The 17,205-nt window shown below is 40.3% G+C and overlaps 2 long non-coding RNA genes across 6 annotated transcripts; one reads left to right on the top strand and one right to left on the bottom strand.

Moving 5' to 3' along the window:
* Nucleotides 1-2,744: 2,744 nt before the first annotated feature.
* Gm36703 lies at nt 2,745-9,719 on the bottom strand. 2 transcript variants are annotated; one of them, XR_382833.4, is made up of 4 exons: nt 9,639-9,719; nt 7,332-7,438; nt 6,901-6,966; nt 2,745-3,260 (listed from the first exon to the last, which is right to left on the bottom strand). It is a non-coding gene; the product is annotated as a predicted gene, 36703 (long non-coding RNA). The 2 variants fall into 2 exon arrangements; XR_382834.2 differs by lacking the exon at nt 9,639-9,719 and adding an exon at nt 8,013-8,076.
* On the top strand, nt 7,589-16,872 carry Gm46397. Of its 4 annotated transcripts, none has more exons than XR_001780850.2 (4): nt 7,589-7,671; nt 9,649-9,736; nt 13,569-13,656; nt 16,786-16,872. It is a non-coding gene; the product is annotated as a predicted gene, 46397 (long non-coding RNA). The 4 variants fall into 4 exon arrangements; XR_001780848.2 differs by having other exon boundaries at nt 13,569-13,738; XR_001780849.2 differs by having other exon boundaries at nt 7,589-7,846; nt 13,569-13,738.
* Nucleotides 16,873-17,205: the final 333 nt, after the last annotated feature.

The following is a 17,205-nucleotide window of genomic DNA, read 5'->3' as shown; positions in this document are numbered from 1 at the left end:
GATATTAATTATCTCAAGTATTTTTGTCACAGTGATGGAAATCTAGCACAATAAACCACTAGCTAGCTTAAGTTTAAAGAAGGGAAGGCAGACAGGGCAAGAATGTATAATTAGAAAAAAGGAGAGAAGATGTAACTGTAAAAATAGTAAACATTAAAGTAATCTTGAGGCTATGTAACACAATTCTGTGGGGAAAAACTGCAGTTAAAATATAGGTAAATATCTAGAAAACATTTCAAAGTATCAATATAGAATCTAAAGACCAGCAACCCTGTGCAATAGAGAATGTGTTACAGTTACTCCTAGGACAAAGAACCAGGGTGAACCTAAGTCCTAATGACAACATTATTCTGGAATGATAGTTAAACTGCTTTAGATTGTCAGAAATACTCAATTTTAATGAAGTACATATTGCATTGACCCTCAATGCTGATCTAGATAATACTAGAAAACAAATAGCAAATTAATCTCACCTACAGATACTGGTTTGGAGTTCTAAATAAAATTAAATGTTATATATCAGATTCCATTGGTACTTAAAGACGTATTAACCAGTGAGGTTTACTCCAGTTATATGGAGAGGGTTTAATATTAGGAAAACACATTAAGAGTCCATTATATAAATAAAGGTACAATAACAGACTTGGTTCCTTTCCCCATATACAACAGAGGCTAAGCACAGACTCCAACACCACTGATGCTGAGAATAGGCCCTAAAATAGAACTGATGTATTCTTCCTCAACATGGTAGCATGTCTCTAAGATGACCATCAATCATATCTATAAACTTCCCTCTAAGAAACTCTGTCTCACACTTAGGCTAAAAAGTGTGCCTTAGAGCATTGTTTATGAAAGAATGAAAACTAGAGATAAGCCAAATCTTCTCAGAGATATTGCAAAGCATTTACTCAATAGAGCATGAATACTAATTAAGTAGTCCTAAGTGTATAATCTATGCACTTACTTGCACTTAATCTCTGTGAATTTGGCAAAAGTAGATTAATTCCATTAAATTCCATGTTTTTTTTTTTTTTGGTGGTTCTATCAGGAATGAGGACCCTATGCTATATACCCTGTGGTGTGGCAGTAAGAATTAGCATACATTCAAAGCTCTTTGCACAGTGTAAGGATGGCCCTTAGAAGATGGTCACATCAGAAATACAGGAAGGAACATGGCCAAGATTGAAAATCAGGTCATCAGCAGGAAACTAAACAGAACTTTAATTCTCAGTGGAAATGACAAGCTCCTAGAACCACGCCACCCTTGCTAAGGACCACATCACATGCTTGAATTATTACCCCAGCCCCATAGCTCATCTTCTTGAACCCAGTCTGTGTCAGTTTGTTACCTATAACGAAAGTAGGAAGGTGTGGGTATTGCCTGAGCACATGCAGGGGAGATTTACTTTGGATGCCAAAGTCGGATAGTCTCTGATTGTGGCACCAGTATTTTCTCAATGAGCAACACTGAGTTATTAACCAAGACATGAATCTGTTTATGTCACACTCTGATTTCTTCCTTAATGGCTTTCAACAACATTCATAAAGAAGTGTCATTTCTCAAGTCCATATGTCCTGTAGTTTGTCTCTCTTCTATGGACCCCTAATTACCCTAGTGCACATCACAGCCATGGATTCTGTAGCTCACTGGGTGAGTCTCGCTGTTGGCCATTGGGCATACCATCCTTCTGTTTGATAGCAATTTGCCTAGCAGTGAGTGGTGTCTCCTGCTCATGCTCCACCATCAGCTATGTTGCTCTCCTTCTCTGGGAAGCCTTGATATTCTGTTTCTTCAGAGCCTTCACAAAGAGCAGGTCATTGGTTGTACACTAATAATTGTTACTGATGTGACTATTGTATTTCATTAACCTATCATGCCTGAGAGAATATAAGTTCCTTAAAAGAAGGCATTGAGATTCTTTTTTTTTTAAAAAAATTCATAAACAGCTTACATCAGAGAAACCAGCATGTCCTAAAAACATCTATCTATCTATCTATCTATCTATCTATCTATCTATCTATCTATCTATCTATTATCTTTCTATCTATCTATCTATCTATCTATCTATCTATCTATCTATCTATCTATCTGCCTATCTATCTGCCTATCTCTATCTATCTATCTGCCTGCCTGCCTGCCTGCCTGCCTGCCTGCCTGCCTATCTATCTATCTATCTATCTATCTATCTATCTATCTATCTATCTATCTATCTATCTGCCTATCTATCTATCTATCTATCTATCTATCTATCTATCTATCTATCTATCTGCCTATCTATCTGCCTATCTCTATCTATCTATCTGCCTGCCTGCCTGCCTGCCTGCCTGCCTGCCTGCCTGCCTGCCTGCCTATCTATCTATCTATCTATCTATCTATCTATCTATCTATCTATCTATCTATCTATCTGCCTATCTATCTATCTATCTATCTATCTATCTATCTATCTACACTCATTAGCTGTGTCTACTTGGGTATCAAATAAGCAGTCCTGCTATACATGATGAAAACATTTATATGGTGCTGATGGAAAATCAGATATAAATGTACCCACTTTTGATAGTCTGTTTTTTGTATATTAATTAAAACTAGAAAACTGTACTTAGGAAACTAAATTGTTTAATCAAGGCTTTTAAATGTGTTCTCTCCTCACCTCTCCCTACTCCCTCTTTTTTTTTTTTTTTTTGTATAGTCCTGGGTGTCCTGGATATAGACCAGGATAGTCTTGAACTCAGAGAGCTGCCTGCCTCTACCTCCCAAGTGCTGGAATTAAAGGAAGGTGTCACCATCCCCAGAACCGTCTTACAGTGTTTTCTCTTTCATGTATATATATAGACACATTGTGGTGTGTGTGTGTGTGTGTGTGTGTGTGTGTGTGTGTGTGTGTGTGAACAATAGTGTGGCAGTTCTAGAAAGCAGCTAATAAAGAAGGCTCTGGGCATGTTGAATACAGTGGTTTAAATATGAATGTCCTCCATAGGCTTTTGTATTGAAGCACTTGATTCCCATTTGACGACATGATGAGGGATGTGGTATTTATGGCCTTGCTGGAGGATGGAAATCGTTTTAGGAGGTCTCCGAGAGTTCACAGCCTCAATGCACTTCCAGTTTGCTCTCTGTACCATGCTTGCAGTTGAAGATGTAATCTCTCAGCTTCCTTTTCTGGGCCCATGTTGCCAAGCCTCTCTCAGACATCATGGACTCTCTCTGGAACCCAAGACTCTTCTTTCTGTAAATTGTTTCTGATCATGGTATCTTATCACTGCAATAGAAAAAAATAACACACTAGACAACCTCCCTATAAGTTTGATGAACATAAGAATGAACTTATTTTGCTTTTCCTGAGATACAAAATTGACTTTTCATTGATACAGACAACTTTTATGGCTAGGCAGAAATAAAGGAACAATTGAATCACTAATAGAAAGGCATGTGCAATCATGACCACTTTGTGATAGTCTTTTGCCTATTAATTTCAGCTAGAAAACTATACTTATGAAACTAAGCACTTAGCCAAGGTCTTTAAGCATTTTTCCCTCATGGAGATGTAAAGATACAATATCAGTATATGTATGTGTATGAACAATGTGTGCTAATGTTAGAAAACTGCTAGAAGACCCATCTTCCAAGCTGCTTTTGTGGCAGGCTGCCCAGACATTCCTTATTAGGGTGATAAGTCTTTTTGGCTTGGAGATATGTCAGACCATTAGTTTTCAAAGAAGTGACACATTGTGAGTAATAAAAACTCTTCTGGAAAGGGATTCACGTGGATCTGATAGAAATCAAATCTATTAGTGCTCTTCAAAGATGAATTTTCTGGTTTTAGGCCACTTTTCTTTCACAATTTCTCTCTCATTTCCTGCCTTCTGATGATTTCTTTATGGTTAACAGCTTTGCAAGAATAAAGACACAGGGAGAGCAGTGGAAAAAAATCAAACTGCAATGTCAGCTTTGTAATGTCTTAAAAATGGTAGAGAAGTACCACTTGACACTACGTGTTGGGCATTGTATAAAACACTGCCCCGGGCACTGCTCAATACCCTTAGTAGTTGGCATACCAAACTTACACCAAACCTACAGGCCTCATTTGGGAGAATTAATATTAGGCAGAGCAGGGGGAGTTTTCACATTCATATAATTTTAGCTAGCTTCCTATAGTTAAAATTATATATATATATGACAGAAGACAGAAATGATGGACCAAATTGAGAACTTGAATTTTTCATTGTGCTTGATTTCTACCCCATAACGCCATTGGTAATTCTACCATTGGTAGGCTATAAAGAACACTCAGGCCAAAGGAAATCATACCATGTTACATAAAATTTATGCTGTTGTTGTATTCCACTGAACCATCAAGAAGTTAATAAACACAAAGAAACAAATGTCACCCGTTCATCTATTCATGTTTTAGAAGCATTGTTAGCCTAAATTAGTAAAAGAGTGAAGTAATAGTCAAGCATTTAGGCTTGCGGATAAATGTTATGCCCGATGATTAGAGATTCATTGTTTATGGACATTTAACAATAAGAGGAAAAGCTATGGAGTGTTTAAACACCTGATCCTCCCTGGTGACATCAGGGAAGGCTTCATGAAGAAGTGGTCCTTGTACTGAGTTTTGAAAGATGCTGAATTTATGAAATTCCTAGGCAAATGGTTGGACCTGGAGGGCATTATCCTGAGTGAGGTAACCCAATCACAAAAGAACTCAAATGATATGTACTCACTGATAAGTGGATATTAGCCCAGAAACTTAGAATACCCAAGATATAATTTACAATTTGCAAAACACATGAAACTCAATAAGAACGAAGACCAAAGTGTGGACACTTTGCCCCTTCTTAGAATTGGGAACAAAACACCCATGGAAGGAGATACAGAGACAAAGTTTGGAGCTGAAACAAAAGGATGGACCATCTAGAGACTGCCATATCCAGGGATCCATCCCATAATCAGCCTCCAAACGCTGACACCATTGCATTCACTAGCAAGATTTTGCTGATAGGACCCTGATATAACTGTCTCTAGTGAGACTATGCCAGGGCCTAACAAACACAGAAGTGGATGCTCACAGTCAGCTATTGGATGGATCACAGGACCACCAATAGAGGAGCTAGAGAAAATACCCAAGGAGCTAAAGGGATCTGCAACCCTATAGGTGGAACAACATTATGAACTAACCAGTACCCCGGAGCTCTTGACTCTAGCTGCATATGTATCAAAAGATGGCCTAGTTGGCCATCACTGGAAAGAGAGGCCAATTGGACTTGCAAACTTTATATGCCCCAGTACAGGGGAACACCAGGGACAAAAAGTGGGAGTGGGTGGGTAGGGGGTGGGGTGGGGGGTATGGGGGACTTTTGGGATAACACTGGAAATGTAAATGAGGAAAATACCTAATTAAAAAAAAAGAAAAATTCGAGGAAGACTGGCAGTTGAATTACACTTAAGGGCATGGTAGAATGCTTAGAGCCTACCTAGGGCAGCCATGGTCTCAGCAAACAGCTGTAAAAAACAAACATCTAGAAACCAGCAAGAGGCAGCGGCAGAGTGATCGTGCACATAACACTATGACTTTGGGGTGTTTCCATTCCGCACGCTTTTACATCCGTTAATGTGATCAGAAATGAACCTGCTTTATGAATATGTGATGGTGGAGGATGAAAGGGGTTTCAGGAAGGAAGTTGGGTAACTCCTGTTCTAAGATGCTTTTCCTCATCAATGTCACCTTTTCTCTGAGTGTTGTCTCTTCTATTGCCAGAAGTATTGTCACAACACACTCCCAGACAATATGGTGACAACCATCTACCGGCCTGCATCCCCTACTCAGCTGTTGAATTCTTTAAAAAAATTATATATATATATATAAGGTATATATATATATATCTTAGTGGTTTTTATTTATTTATTTATTTAAAACATTTCATTCATTTTACTTTTTATGTGTGTGTATGTGCACATATATATGTATATAGGTATATATATATATGTATATATGTGTGTGTATATGCATATATGTGTATATATATATATATATATATATAAATTTTTTACTTATTCACTTTACATCCTGGTCACTGCTCCCTTCTTCCTGGTCATTTTCTTCCACAATCCTACCCCTATCTCCCCTCCCCTTCTCCTCTGAGCAGTTGAGTGCTCCCCTGGGTATTCCCCCAACACTGGCACTTCAAGTCTCTGCAAGGCTAGATACTTCCTCTCCCACTGAGGCCAGACAAGACAGCCCAGCTAGAAAAACATCCCACATACAGGCAACAGCTTTTGGGATAGCCCTGCTCCAGTTGTTTAGGAACCACATGAAGACCAAGCTGCACATCTGCTACTTATATGAGGAGAGGCCTAGGTCCAGCCCATATATGTTTTTTGGTTGGTAGTTTAGACTCTGAGAGCCCCAAGGGTCCAGGTTAGTTGACTCTGGTGGTCTTCCAGTGGAGTTCCTATCCTCTCTTGGGCCTGCAATCCTTCCTCCTATTCTTCCATAAGAGTCCCTAAACTCTGTACATGGTTTGGCTGAGGGCCTCTGTATCTGTCTGACTCAGCTTGACAACAGTATCAACCAGAACACTCAGCAGCACCATCACTTGGACTTCTTGCGTGTACTAACTTGGAAGAGTAATTTGAGAGGCCATCTTAAGGATCTCTCAGATACTGTTTGGGTAGACACAGAGTTCTGGAAGAGAGTAAAATCGAGCATAGGGTGTGTTTGAGTTTTCCAGATCTGTTTGGCACACGTGCAAAGGAAACCACAGACGGACGGACGCTCACAGATGGAAGCCTGCTGGTTATACAGCTGTTTCTTTGTTTGGTACAGAAAACCAATTGTGGGTGGGAGCAAGGGAGGGAGAGACATTATTAGAATGCAATGGCATTTTAATTATACCTACCATAACTCTAATGGTCTGTTCTGTGGCGAATTGTTTGAGGAGTTGTCTTGAAATTAGAATTCAATCCTGCAAACGCAAATCAATTAAAGTAGTACTCTTTGGAAATATACAGAGAAACAGTTTGAAAAAAATTTTTTCCAGTAATCTTGCTTTGTAATGTGTAGACTCCCTCTGTGGACTCTTGGGCCGGACAGGATTAGGAGAAGGCCAGGGGATTAAGTGTCACATTGCTGTCCCCTGGGGAAGCGCCACTGGAAAATAGCCTTAGCTCCTTGAACTATTTAAAGTGTCTCTGAAGACTCCCACAAAAGCCAGCCAGTCATGAATCCTTACTAGCTTGAAAAAATGTAATGTGACCCTAAGCTAATGCTAACTAACATCCCTATTTTCCAAGAATGATAACTTGAGAGTCAACTAAGTAGGTTACTTACTAAAAGTCACACTGAGTTTCCTTTCATAAGTGTTTACGAGTCTGCTATATTCTAGGCACAGGGGTCATCGAGAGGGATGCTGCTTATTTCTTCCTGGGGATTTTTGTCTAGTAGGAGAGAAAAAAATACATTATAATGAAAGTTGTTCATGGTAAATGTAAAACATGCAAAATAGTGAGAACCACGAAGAGCACAGGAAGAGGTGGGACTAAAAATATGACGTCAGCACGGACTATCGCGAGCTCATAAATCAGGAAGAGAGTTGTGTAGAATAAAACGGAAAATAAAAGAGTTTTAAAAAGTGGGGACAGTGTAGAAGCCTCAGTGACAGAAAGAAGTGGTGAGTCACTGAGACGCGGCTGTGACCGTAGTACAGAGTGGTAGTGCAGGGATCAGACAGAGAGCCGTATAAGCCGCATGCACAGTATTTCAGTTATTCTTAGGAATGTAAAACAGAAACTTTAAAAAAGCATAGTGCTGTGATCTGTCATGAACACTCCAGGAAGGTGCATTTGGTAGGTGTGTGCTCAAGTTGTTCAGTAGACAACTCTTCTCACTGCTGTGATAACTTTCCTGAAGAAAGGACCAAAAGAAAAGAACCGCTGTGTTAGTCAAGGTTTCAGGTGCTATGACCAAAGCAACGGGGGATGGGTGGGAAGTGGGTGGGTGGGAGAGGCTTACAAGTCCACATCACTGTTCAGCCTTGAAGGAAGTCAGGATAGGTGCTCAGACAGGGCAGGAACCCAGAGGCAGGATCTGATAGAGAGGCCATGGAAGGGTGCTGCTTACTGGCTTGCTCGTCATGGCTGGTTCTGTCTGCTTTCTTATGGAATCCAGGACCACCGGACTAGGGATGGCCCCACCCACAATGGGCTGGACCCTCTCTTGTCAATCTTAATAAATAATAAGAATAATCCTAATAAATATAAATAATAATAATCCTAATAAAACGTCCTACAGGCTTACCTACAGCCTGATCTTATGGAGGCATTTTCTTAATTAAGGTTCGTTCTTCTCAGATGATTTTAACTTGTGTCAAGCTGACATAACACTAGCCAGCACATGGGTGACTTTTGGCTCATGGTTAGAAGGAACAGGACATGATGGCTGGAAACACATGGTAGTAGGAACATGAAATGTCATGTCATTTTGCATCCTTGGTCAGAGAGCAATTAGAGATGAGTGCTGGCACCTGGGTCACTGTTTTTATTCAGTCTGGGACACGAGCTCATGGAATAGTGATGCTTATACTTAGGGGACGTCTTCCCACCTCAGTCAGTCCCTCTAGAAATTTCCCCACAGACAGACCTAGATGTTGGCTTCTGTGGTGATCCTAAATTCCATCAAACTGTCAATCAAGAAGAAACAAAACGCCACAAGCCGACTTTGTGGGTAACAACTGTCAAAGCAGAAATCCTGTGACTGTGGTGGTGGGGATATAAGAGCACACAGACAAGATTTTGGCTAGTTACAAATCACATAAGATGAAGGGGTGTGAACAGCGATCCCATGTTTTATCAAGGAACAAGTGGATAGTTAGTTGTACATTTGAGCAGCTCTAATTAGACTCAGGGTTTTTAATAAAAAATAAAAAAATACAAAGAGGGCATGGAGTTAAGAAGAGGCGGGGCTCTAGGAGGAGTTAATGGCAAAGGACATAACCAGTATGCATTGTATAAACATATGAGACATTCAGATAATTAAAAAATCTCAATAATCATGGCTAGTCAGATGGCTTAGCAGTTAAGAACACTGGTTGCTCTAGCAGAGGACCTGGGCTTGATTCTCAGGATCCATGGGTGATTTAACATTATCCATAATGGCATGAGAAATGGGCATGCATATGGGACACATACATCCATGCAGGAAGAACACTCCAACAAATAAAAAAAAATTAAAAATATATAACACCTCCACAAAACTCAGGTAATTCTGAAGCAAAACAACAAAACCAACCAGTCAACCAAATAACCAAACAGACAACAAAACCAAACAAAACCGCAACAAAAGAAAATGAAAACAAACACTAAAAAAAAAAAACCCAAAAAACCCAGAAAAACAAAACCAAACAAAACAAAAAACCCAAACCACTTAAGAACAACAACAAACCAAAACACAAAACCAAGGAAAAGACCTTGCTTTGTGAGCTTAGATTTGGATCATTAAACTTGGGGTACCTCCAAGGGATATGCAGAAATGTAGCAAAAGAAAGGTATAGGGGAGGTGCTGAGGTAAAACCAACCAAGCATCTTGGAATGCATATCCTTACTACCTAGGACAGAGTTTTCTAAACAGAGTTTTCCATACCTTTGTGTAGCAATTTCCCTTTCTCTGAAGAGGGACAAACAAAGGCATGAGCACATTCCACTGAGCTGTTATGAAAATGAAGTGCAGACAGCAGGCTGGTAAGAATAGGTACTTGGTGATATGGTGGAGAGAGGGAGGGAGGGAGGGAGGGAGGGAGGGAGGGAGGGAGGGAAGGAGAAGCAGAGGCAGGCTGAAATGCTTATTTGCTTTAGTCACAAATGTTGTATAAGAATTGATACGATTACTTGTACACCAGGATATAAAATATGAAATAAAAGCCACCCATAGATGGCCCTCAATAGAGTACCCGGAAAGCAGACTGCAAATGTTAGTTGTTTAGACACAGAGAGCCAGCATTCAGAGACAGATCTGCTCTGGAAGCTTGTGCTGAAGTGTCATCATCAGAACTTCAGTAGTTAACACGGAGAGGCAACAGAATGGTCTGGACAGAGTGTCCTGGGTAAAATCGGTTTCCGAGATGAGCTTTGAGAAAGCCCAACTATGAAAGATCAAGCAGAGAAGAATGAATCATTTGGGGTATCTGTTGGGGTGTGAGGGGTGAGGAAGGAAGCACTGTGCCTTTGTGTTCCAGGTGAGCGTCTTTCAGGAAGGCTGAAGAAGTATGGCATGCTGTTGCAAGGTCTCCTGAATGGAGAACTACAGAACAAGCATTAGAAACACTGAGATGGAGTTTTTGGATAGTCAGGCAGCAAACTTTGGACTCAGTTGTCTCATTGTTTTTTTAAAATCAAGTCTTGGCTTTTGTTCTGGAACCTGAGCTGTGCTGTTGGCCACATGGAAATAAAATCCATACTGTGTATGGATTCTCCTCTGTAGAGAAGTGACACTTAAGACTGAGCTGATTTGCACAAAGTTAAAAGATATTACTGATACTGTAATAGAACCCAACCAACCAACCAACAAACAAACCAAAAGGCAAGCTCACCCTGCCCACTCTTTTTCAGTGACAATATTCCCCCAAGTCATCATTGTGTAGACAGTCAAATCTTGTTCTTGTTTTCTTTTCTTTTCATAAAAAAACTTAACATGCTTCTCTTTATTGTTGAAAACCCTATGGCTGTGGCCTCATGTAAATGAGATGGTTCGTGTTCAGTTTTACATTGAAATGTAGAGATACTTCCCTCTCAAGGCATTTGATTTGAGGATTTTGAAGAAAATGGTGGTGGACTCTTCCAAGTTGTGTCTCCTTATGATGGTTACCACACAGCTTTAGAGCTAAACATTTTCCAAGCAGCAGTTGGCTGTTCTCACTATATCAGAAATTAAGGCACTCGGACACTTTCCCAACATGCCAAACTATAACGGATCTGTGTAGGGCATTGGGAATAAAGGGAGTGGGGGGAACCAGTCCTGCCAGAGTTCCAGTGCCTGCTGGGTGGGCAGATGTGAGAGGACTGCCACATACTTTTCATGTAGCCCTGGTGGGTGTCTGGCTGTGGGAAGCTACAGACCCAGTCTGTGGGGGTGGGGTGGGGTGTGGATAAGTCCAAGGTCTCTGGGCCTCACAGAGGCCAGAGATAACAGTTTCTCAGTCTCAGGAATCCCACATACCGCTGGACACTGTGGAAGAGCTAAGAACAAAATGGGGGCCCTGAGGCGGCTCATTCATCCTGGGGTGGAAGAAAGGAGAGGGGGCGCTGGGTGGTTCCCATGCGGGTGAGAGTCCTTGTTCCAGTCCATGGCTGGAGCACAGGAAGGCCTTCCAGCGGGAGGTTAGACTCTGCTCTTTAGTGGAAAGCTTATCTCATCATTCAAGCACGGTGAGCCTTGATGAGCAGAGGCAGTCTATGCTTTTAGAGCTTTATTGTAGAAAGGCAGGGAGAAAGAGAGAAGATAGAAAGAGGGAGACCGGCCATGGCCAGGTGGAGAGAAGGGGGAAGGGAGGGAGAGAAGGAGGGCTAGAGATGAGAGTAAGAAAGGTGAGAGAGTTTAAGAGAGTGAGGAGGGGCCAAGCAGCTCCTTTTATAGTGGGCTGGGCTACCTTGCTGTTGCCAGGTAACTGTGGGGAGAAGCATACCTGGCTATAGTCAGGTAACTGTGAGAGTGGAGTCTAGTGAGAATGCCAGGAGCTTGGGGCTTGGTTTGGGTGACTGATAGTCACAGAATTATGGAATTGGGGGCTCTGTGGTGTCAGGCACCTGTCTCTGAGAATGGGGCTCACTGTTCTGTCCCTTGTAGAGTTTTCTACCAGGTCTTCCGGGCAAGTCTCGTTTAACCAAAACAGGCTGCCTTTCATGGTCCCAAAGATCTGCATCCTCAACATATCCTGGCTTTATTATAATCTTACTCATTATACCTGAGCACTCCTTTATGTGGTCTTCCTGAAAGATTGTGGAAAGAAATAACCTTAATAAGAGCTCAGGTCCACCATGATTTTAGAAGGAGAACAAGTCATATTACCCCACAAATATGTCAACCACTTAACTATTCAACAAAATGCCTTTAAAATTCACCATGTAGAATTCACTAGACTGTTCCCCCTCTTTGGGACAGCCCATTCCAATACCTCTTTGGTGTCTACACTTTGTGTTCCTCAGTAGACCCCTGCTTAAACTGTCTCTCCACTAAATTCTTTCTCTTGAGAAGACAAGAATCAAAAGATGTACTGCATTCTTATTATCGCAAGACCCCCAAAGAAGAAAGGACTTCTGGTCTGAACTCTGTTTTTCAGTTACATAGCATTTTACTTGAATTCCCTCAAAAATGCTATACTCTATTAAGGAATAATATGATCCACCCTAAGCAGACCACATGGAGACTGGAGAGTAGAAGAAGGAAATGCGTCCCTATGAGTTTGAAATTTATGTCTCGATTCTGAAGAGCAAGAGTCAAGGTGCCAAACTGTTTAGAATCTGAAGCTCGGTGATGGAGGGAGAGAGGGCAAGGTGCTTTGGTGGGGCTACCCCTATGTTAAGCACACCCAGGATGCCATGGAGTACAGGGTTAAGGCTTTGTGTTGTTTACTTTACTCTCACACTGGATTATTTTGAATAGCAAAGAAGCATTGAGCTCTATGAGCATTATATTCCAAAATGTGAGCTGGCTGGAGCAGTCCTAGTATCCAATTAATTTTAGGAGGCTGGGAGCATCCACATGGGTACAGCTCTCAGCACAAAGGAAACTCATGAAGCTCATTCAATGTTCTGAAATGGGGGACCCCCCTATAGAATTCCCAGTCTGTTCATTTCAGTTGTTAGATTCATTTATGAAATACTCCCTTCTCTTCTCCAAGACATCTCCTTGGCCTTACAAGTGTTACAGGCTAAGACTTGCCATGCACAAGATCAAGTTTGCAAGTAGATTTTTAATTTTTCTCAAACTCATTTTGACTTACATTTTGAGAACCTATTTGTCCTAAGAAAATAGTAACTCAATAACTATCAAGTTGGATATTTCCCCTCTGCCTTCCCTCTCTCCTTTCCCTAGGGTTACAAGTGCATGGAACAGCTATAACACAAACATAACATTTGGGACTGTGGGGGTGGCTTTAGTGGAAGAGCGCTTGCCTCGTCTGTGAGAACTCTTGGGTTTACTTTCTAGGACTATAAGTGATTAAGAAAACAAATAAATAATAAATAGGAAGTACATTTGTTCTCAGATATGTTAGGAGTGGTTTCAAGGTCCATCTTTTGGTCTATTCTTGATAATCCATCATCACTAGTCCTAGGGAGAAGCCATGATTCATTTTTGTTTGGTCCTATCTTGTCTGATATTTCTGGGGATGACTAGTTAGAATTCAGGACTCCTTCCTTCTGTTAGAGAAGCTATGTTTTCTTGCGAGCTTGTCCAAATTGTGTGTCTATCTTCTGAGCCACTAGATTCTCTAATGACTTAAAATTTTTGGAGCATAAATACCAAGTATTTGAACATCATTTCTGTTTTTTCTAATCTCTCTTATCTCTCCTTTAGAGTAATGATTGCAAATCCAATGACCTACTTGGTGACGGCAAAGAGAAGGGAGCTGCAAGACATGGGGCACCCATGGCCAGAGTCTCAGGTGACTGCCATGCCCTTCCAGTTTGTGTACACATTAAGGAAGCTAATGTTCTCCACTGTGGCATGTACCAAGGTCATATGCTGTAAGTGAAATGTATGACTAAATTTATCATGTATATGCAACTCAGCAGAACTAAACTTGAAAAAATCTGAGGGTTTTTTGTTTGTTTTGGTTTTTTTGTTTTTTAAATTGACCAGGACTGTATTTACTGAGTTAATGGATTCTGAAATCTCTTAAAGTAATAAAAGAAGGCTCATTACACAATCTAGCTAAAGGAATCTTGAAATTAAAATTGATACACCTCTCCTATAGAGATGCTCAGGCCCAAACATCAAGCATCTTTGGAAAAACAAACCCTCTGGGGTTTATGTTTTGGCTGAAGGCCCAACTCATACCTCATTATTATATTTTCTTTACTTCCTCTGAACAAAATAATTCTGGATGCAGGATTTTGCAAGAGAAGAGAAATGTTTACCTTCCTCCCTATGGTCTGCTCTTATACGACATGGCTTTCCAGTTTTCTGTTTCCTGTTTCCTTTCCGTTTCCTGTTTACTTTCTGCATTAACAGTAATTTGGAGGGGGGAAGGCTCAGAATCTGGTTTGCTGGGGAGAACAAAAGGGCCAGGAAGCATTATTTACCTATGAAACTGAAACAGACCTTGAGGGCCATCTGGTGCACCATGTTTTTGGGTAATTAGCATGCAGCCACATTTCTATTTAGTTTTTCTTCTGAAAGGAATCTGAAAATGTGTGCTAACAGACCGCCTGTTACACAAAGGAGCCAATGTTAAAAAATGGTTATGCTCATCCCCTTTCAAAAAAAACAATGAAAAATAAAACCTCAAACTTTGTTTTGCCACCAATGACAGAAGCTCCCTTGGGAGCTGCCAGGGCCTCTGGGTCCCAGACAAAATTGCTTGTTCTCTTCAGTCACCACATTTGGTGTGCAATGTTGTCTGGCCCCAGCCAGCCCCTTCCTTCCCGTCAGCCTTGTCATGCACACAGCATTTGGGGGAACCATTTACAGGATCAAATGTTCACAGGAATCATGAAGCAGCCCACTCATGGATCGACTGGAATATGGGGTTAATTGTCAGCTCAAAGCAGCTTGGATTTGCCTTTTCAAAAGACATTATAATAAGTATAAATTCCAGATAGTCGTCCTATTGGATGATGGGGTTGGGTATTTGTGTATTGGCAATGTATATTTATTTGATTTATTCTCTATAGAGAAGAAATTATTCTTCCCGTCATAAGGTCTTGTAGAAGAAATCAGCAAATCGTTCACATAAAGAACCTAAAACATTCCTTGATGAAAAATTTTCCTTTACAATATCTCATTGCAATTGCTCCATCCAGAAGATATCTGGTTGTGCTTTAAGTCAACCTGAATGAACTGATGAGAAACTGCAGGCTGCTATGACAAGTTAAGGTGAAAATATGTGTTACATGAATATAGATTGCAGATGAAAAAGAAATGGTAAAGGGGTACAGGTGGGAATTAAATGAAATCTCCTGCTAGAACATTAATCTCACAGCATGAATCTTGAAAATGAAACCCATGCCTTCTAGTAGAAGTTGAACATTAATTGTTTTAGTTTTGAAAACGTAGAAAGATTTGTTTTAGTTGAACACAACTTTGTTTTACTTAAAAGCAACTGTTAGTTTAGATTTTATATAGAGTTCTATGGAATGGAAAATAAATATTCTGGAGGCATTACTGCAAAGGTCTTTTTACCTATAAGAAAGCTGATATTTAACAGCAGTGACTTACTTCTTCCTGTTTCTTCATCTATTTGAGCTTGAATGGAAATAGGAAAAGATATTGTTATGTCTTCCTTCCTCTTTTCCTTTCTCCTTAAATTACTGCACGCATGCCATAATTCTGCTGTGATGATGGGTGCCTTAACGCAACAATGCCTAGGGACAAGAACAACCTATAATTTCAGTACACCTGGAAAGGAGAGATGAGAAATCATAAAACTGCACAAATCATAAAACTGCACAACGATGGATGTGGAGACCACCAGTGTAGAGAGTAATGAGAAAGAGCATTCCTATTCCTATACCTATGTGTGATGTTGGTGACAATTTATAAAAGACACTCAGGTATAGCTCCCTGATGGAGTCTCACTGTGCACCTATCACCCCCTTTTATCAACATTCCAACGGGATCAGAGAAAATGTCATGGTTATGACTAATGCTTAAAATAACAGTTCTCTCCCCAACTTTGATGAGATCTTTAAGTAAGAGAAAGATTCCAAGTTCACATCCAGAGTTGCCTGTGGCACACCCCCACAACAGCTTGAATTTGTACCGCCATGCAGAAAATGCTATAAAGAAACTTGCTCAGTCCTTCCAGGTGCTATTTAAAACCCATGGAAGCCTGAGCTGTTCCAAACACCAGCAGAAGTGAATCTTAGAGCCTTTGCCAGAGAAGAGGTGAATCATTTTATTTGCACAGTTAATTTTCATAAGAGGAGGTAAGTAGTGGTGGTATTAAGTCTTTCTTTCTGGTCTGCTAAAACCAGTTCATCTTTGATTTAGTGGAGAAGAAACAGCATTTTCCCCTTCATCCCATAACTGTTCACTGTTTTTATGGATGCTAAAGTGGCCCAGTTTCCTTTAACTCTATATAGTGGCCAAATTTTTAATGATAAATATGCATGATATAAAATACAGCTATTAGTGTACATATCATATATAGTATAACTCTATTATAAATATTTTATATATTCTAGCTCTATATTGAACACACAGACACACACATACATACACACAAACACACGTATACATACACAGACACAAACACACAGACATATAAATAAACACACATATACACACAAGCACACAGACACAAAGACATACTCAGACCTCTTGAAATACAGGCAGTGCTTTGTTTTTTCACATAGTTGGCATTCAGAAATTCTAGAAGGCAGAAAGTACGGATTAGTGATTCTCATCCTAAAATTTCTGGAAAAGCTAAGTTGTGAAAATCAATGCACTGTTAATAGTCACACGTGGTACGCAACCAGCTGCGCTGTCATGAGAGTCCTCTGTGCTTGACGATCTGGGGTGAACTCAATACAAAGTCTTTCTGTACCCCCATCTTACTGCTGCCTTCTAGATGTCAAGACCTGGAGTTGTGGATCACACAGAGATGTCATTAGATCGGGGGAAAAGGCCGTAAAAGAAGAGACCCAAGCAAGCCGTGCCCCAGGTATCCTAGCTTCTACTTCAAACACAATTTTTTTTCTGCCTTACATATGGAGTCTCATTTTTGCCCTATCAAAGCCCTTAAATTTGCAAACATTTTTCTGGTAAAAGGAGGGACTTAGCTAAGTCATAGGTATAATAGAGTTTATATTATATGAGTCTCTTAAATATTCTAGGAAAATATACAACCTTATTGTTGGTGAGTATACATTTCAAGTATCTTCAAAAAGCTTTGTGAGTTTCTTCTTCATGTTGTATCTTTCAGGGGAGAGAAATGTTAATGTATTTCAGTTGACTTTTTTTTTAAACTAAAATTAGTGTTGTCTTGAAG

The sequence above is a fragment of the Mus musculus genome, chromosome 13, assembly GCF_000001635.26.
Source record: "Mus musculus strain C57BL/6J chromosome 13, GRCm38.p6 C57BL/6J".
In the NCBI taxonomy this organism is placed as follows: Eukaryota; Metazoa; Chordata; class Mammalia; order Rodentia; family Muridae; genus Mus; species Mus musculus.
The sequence above is the reverse complement of the archived record's forward strand: the minus strand, read 5'-3'. Positions and strand labels throughout refer to the sequence as shown.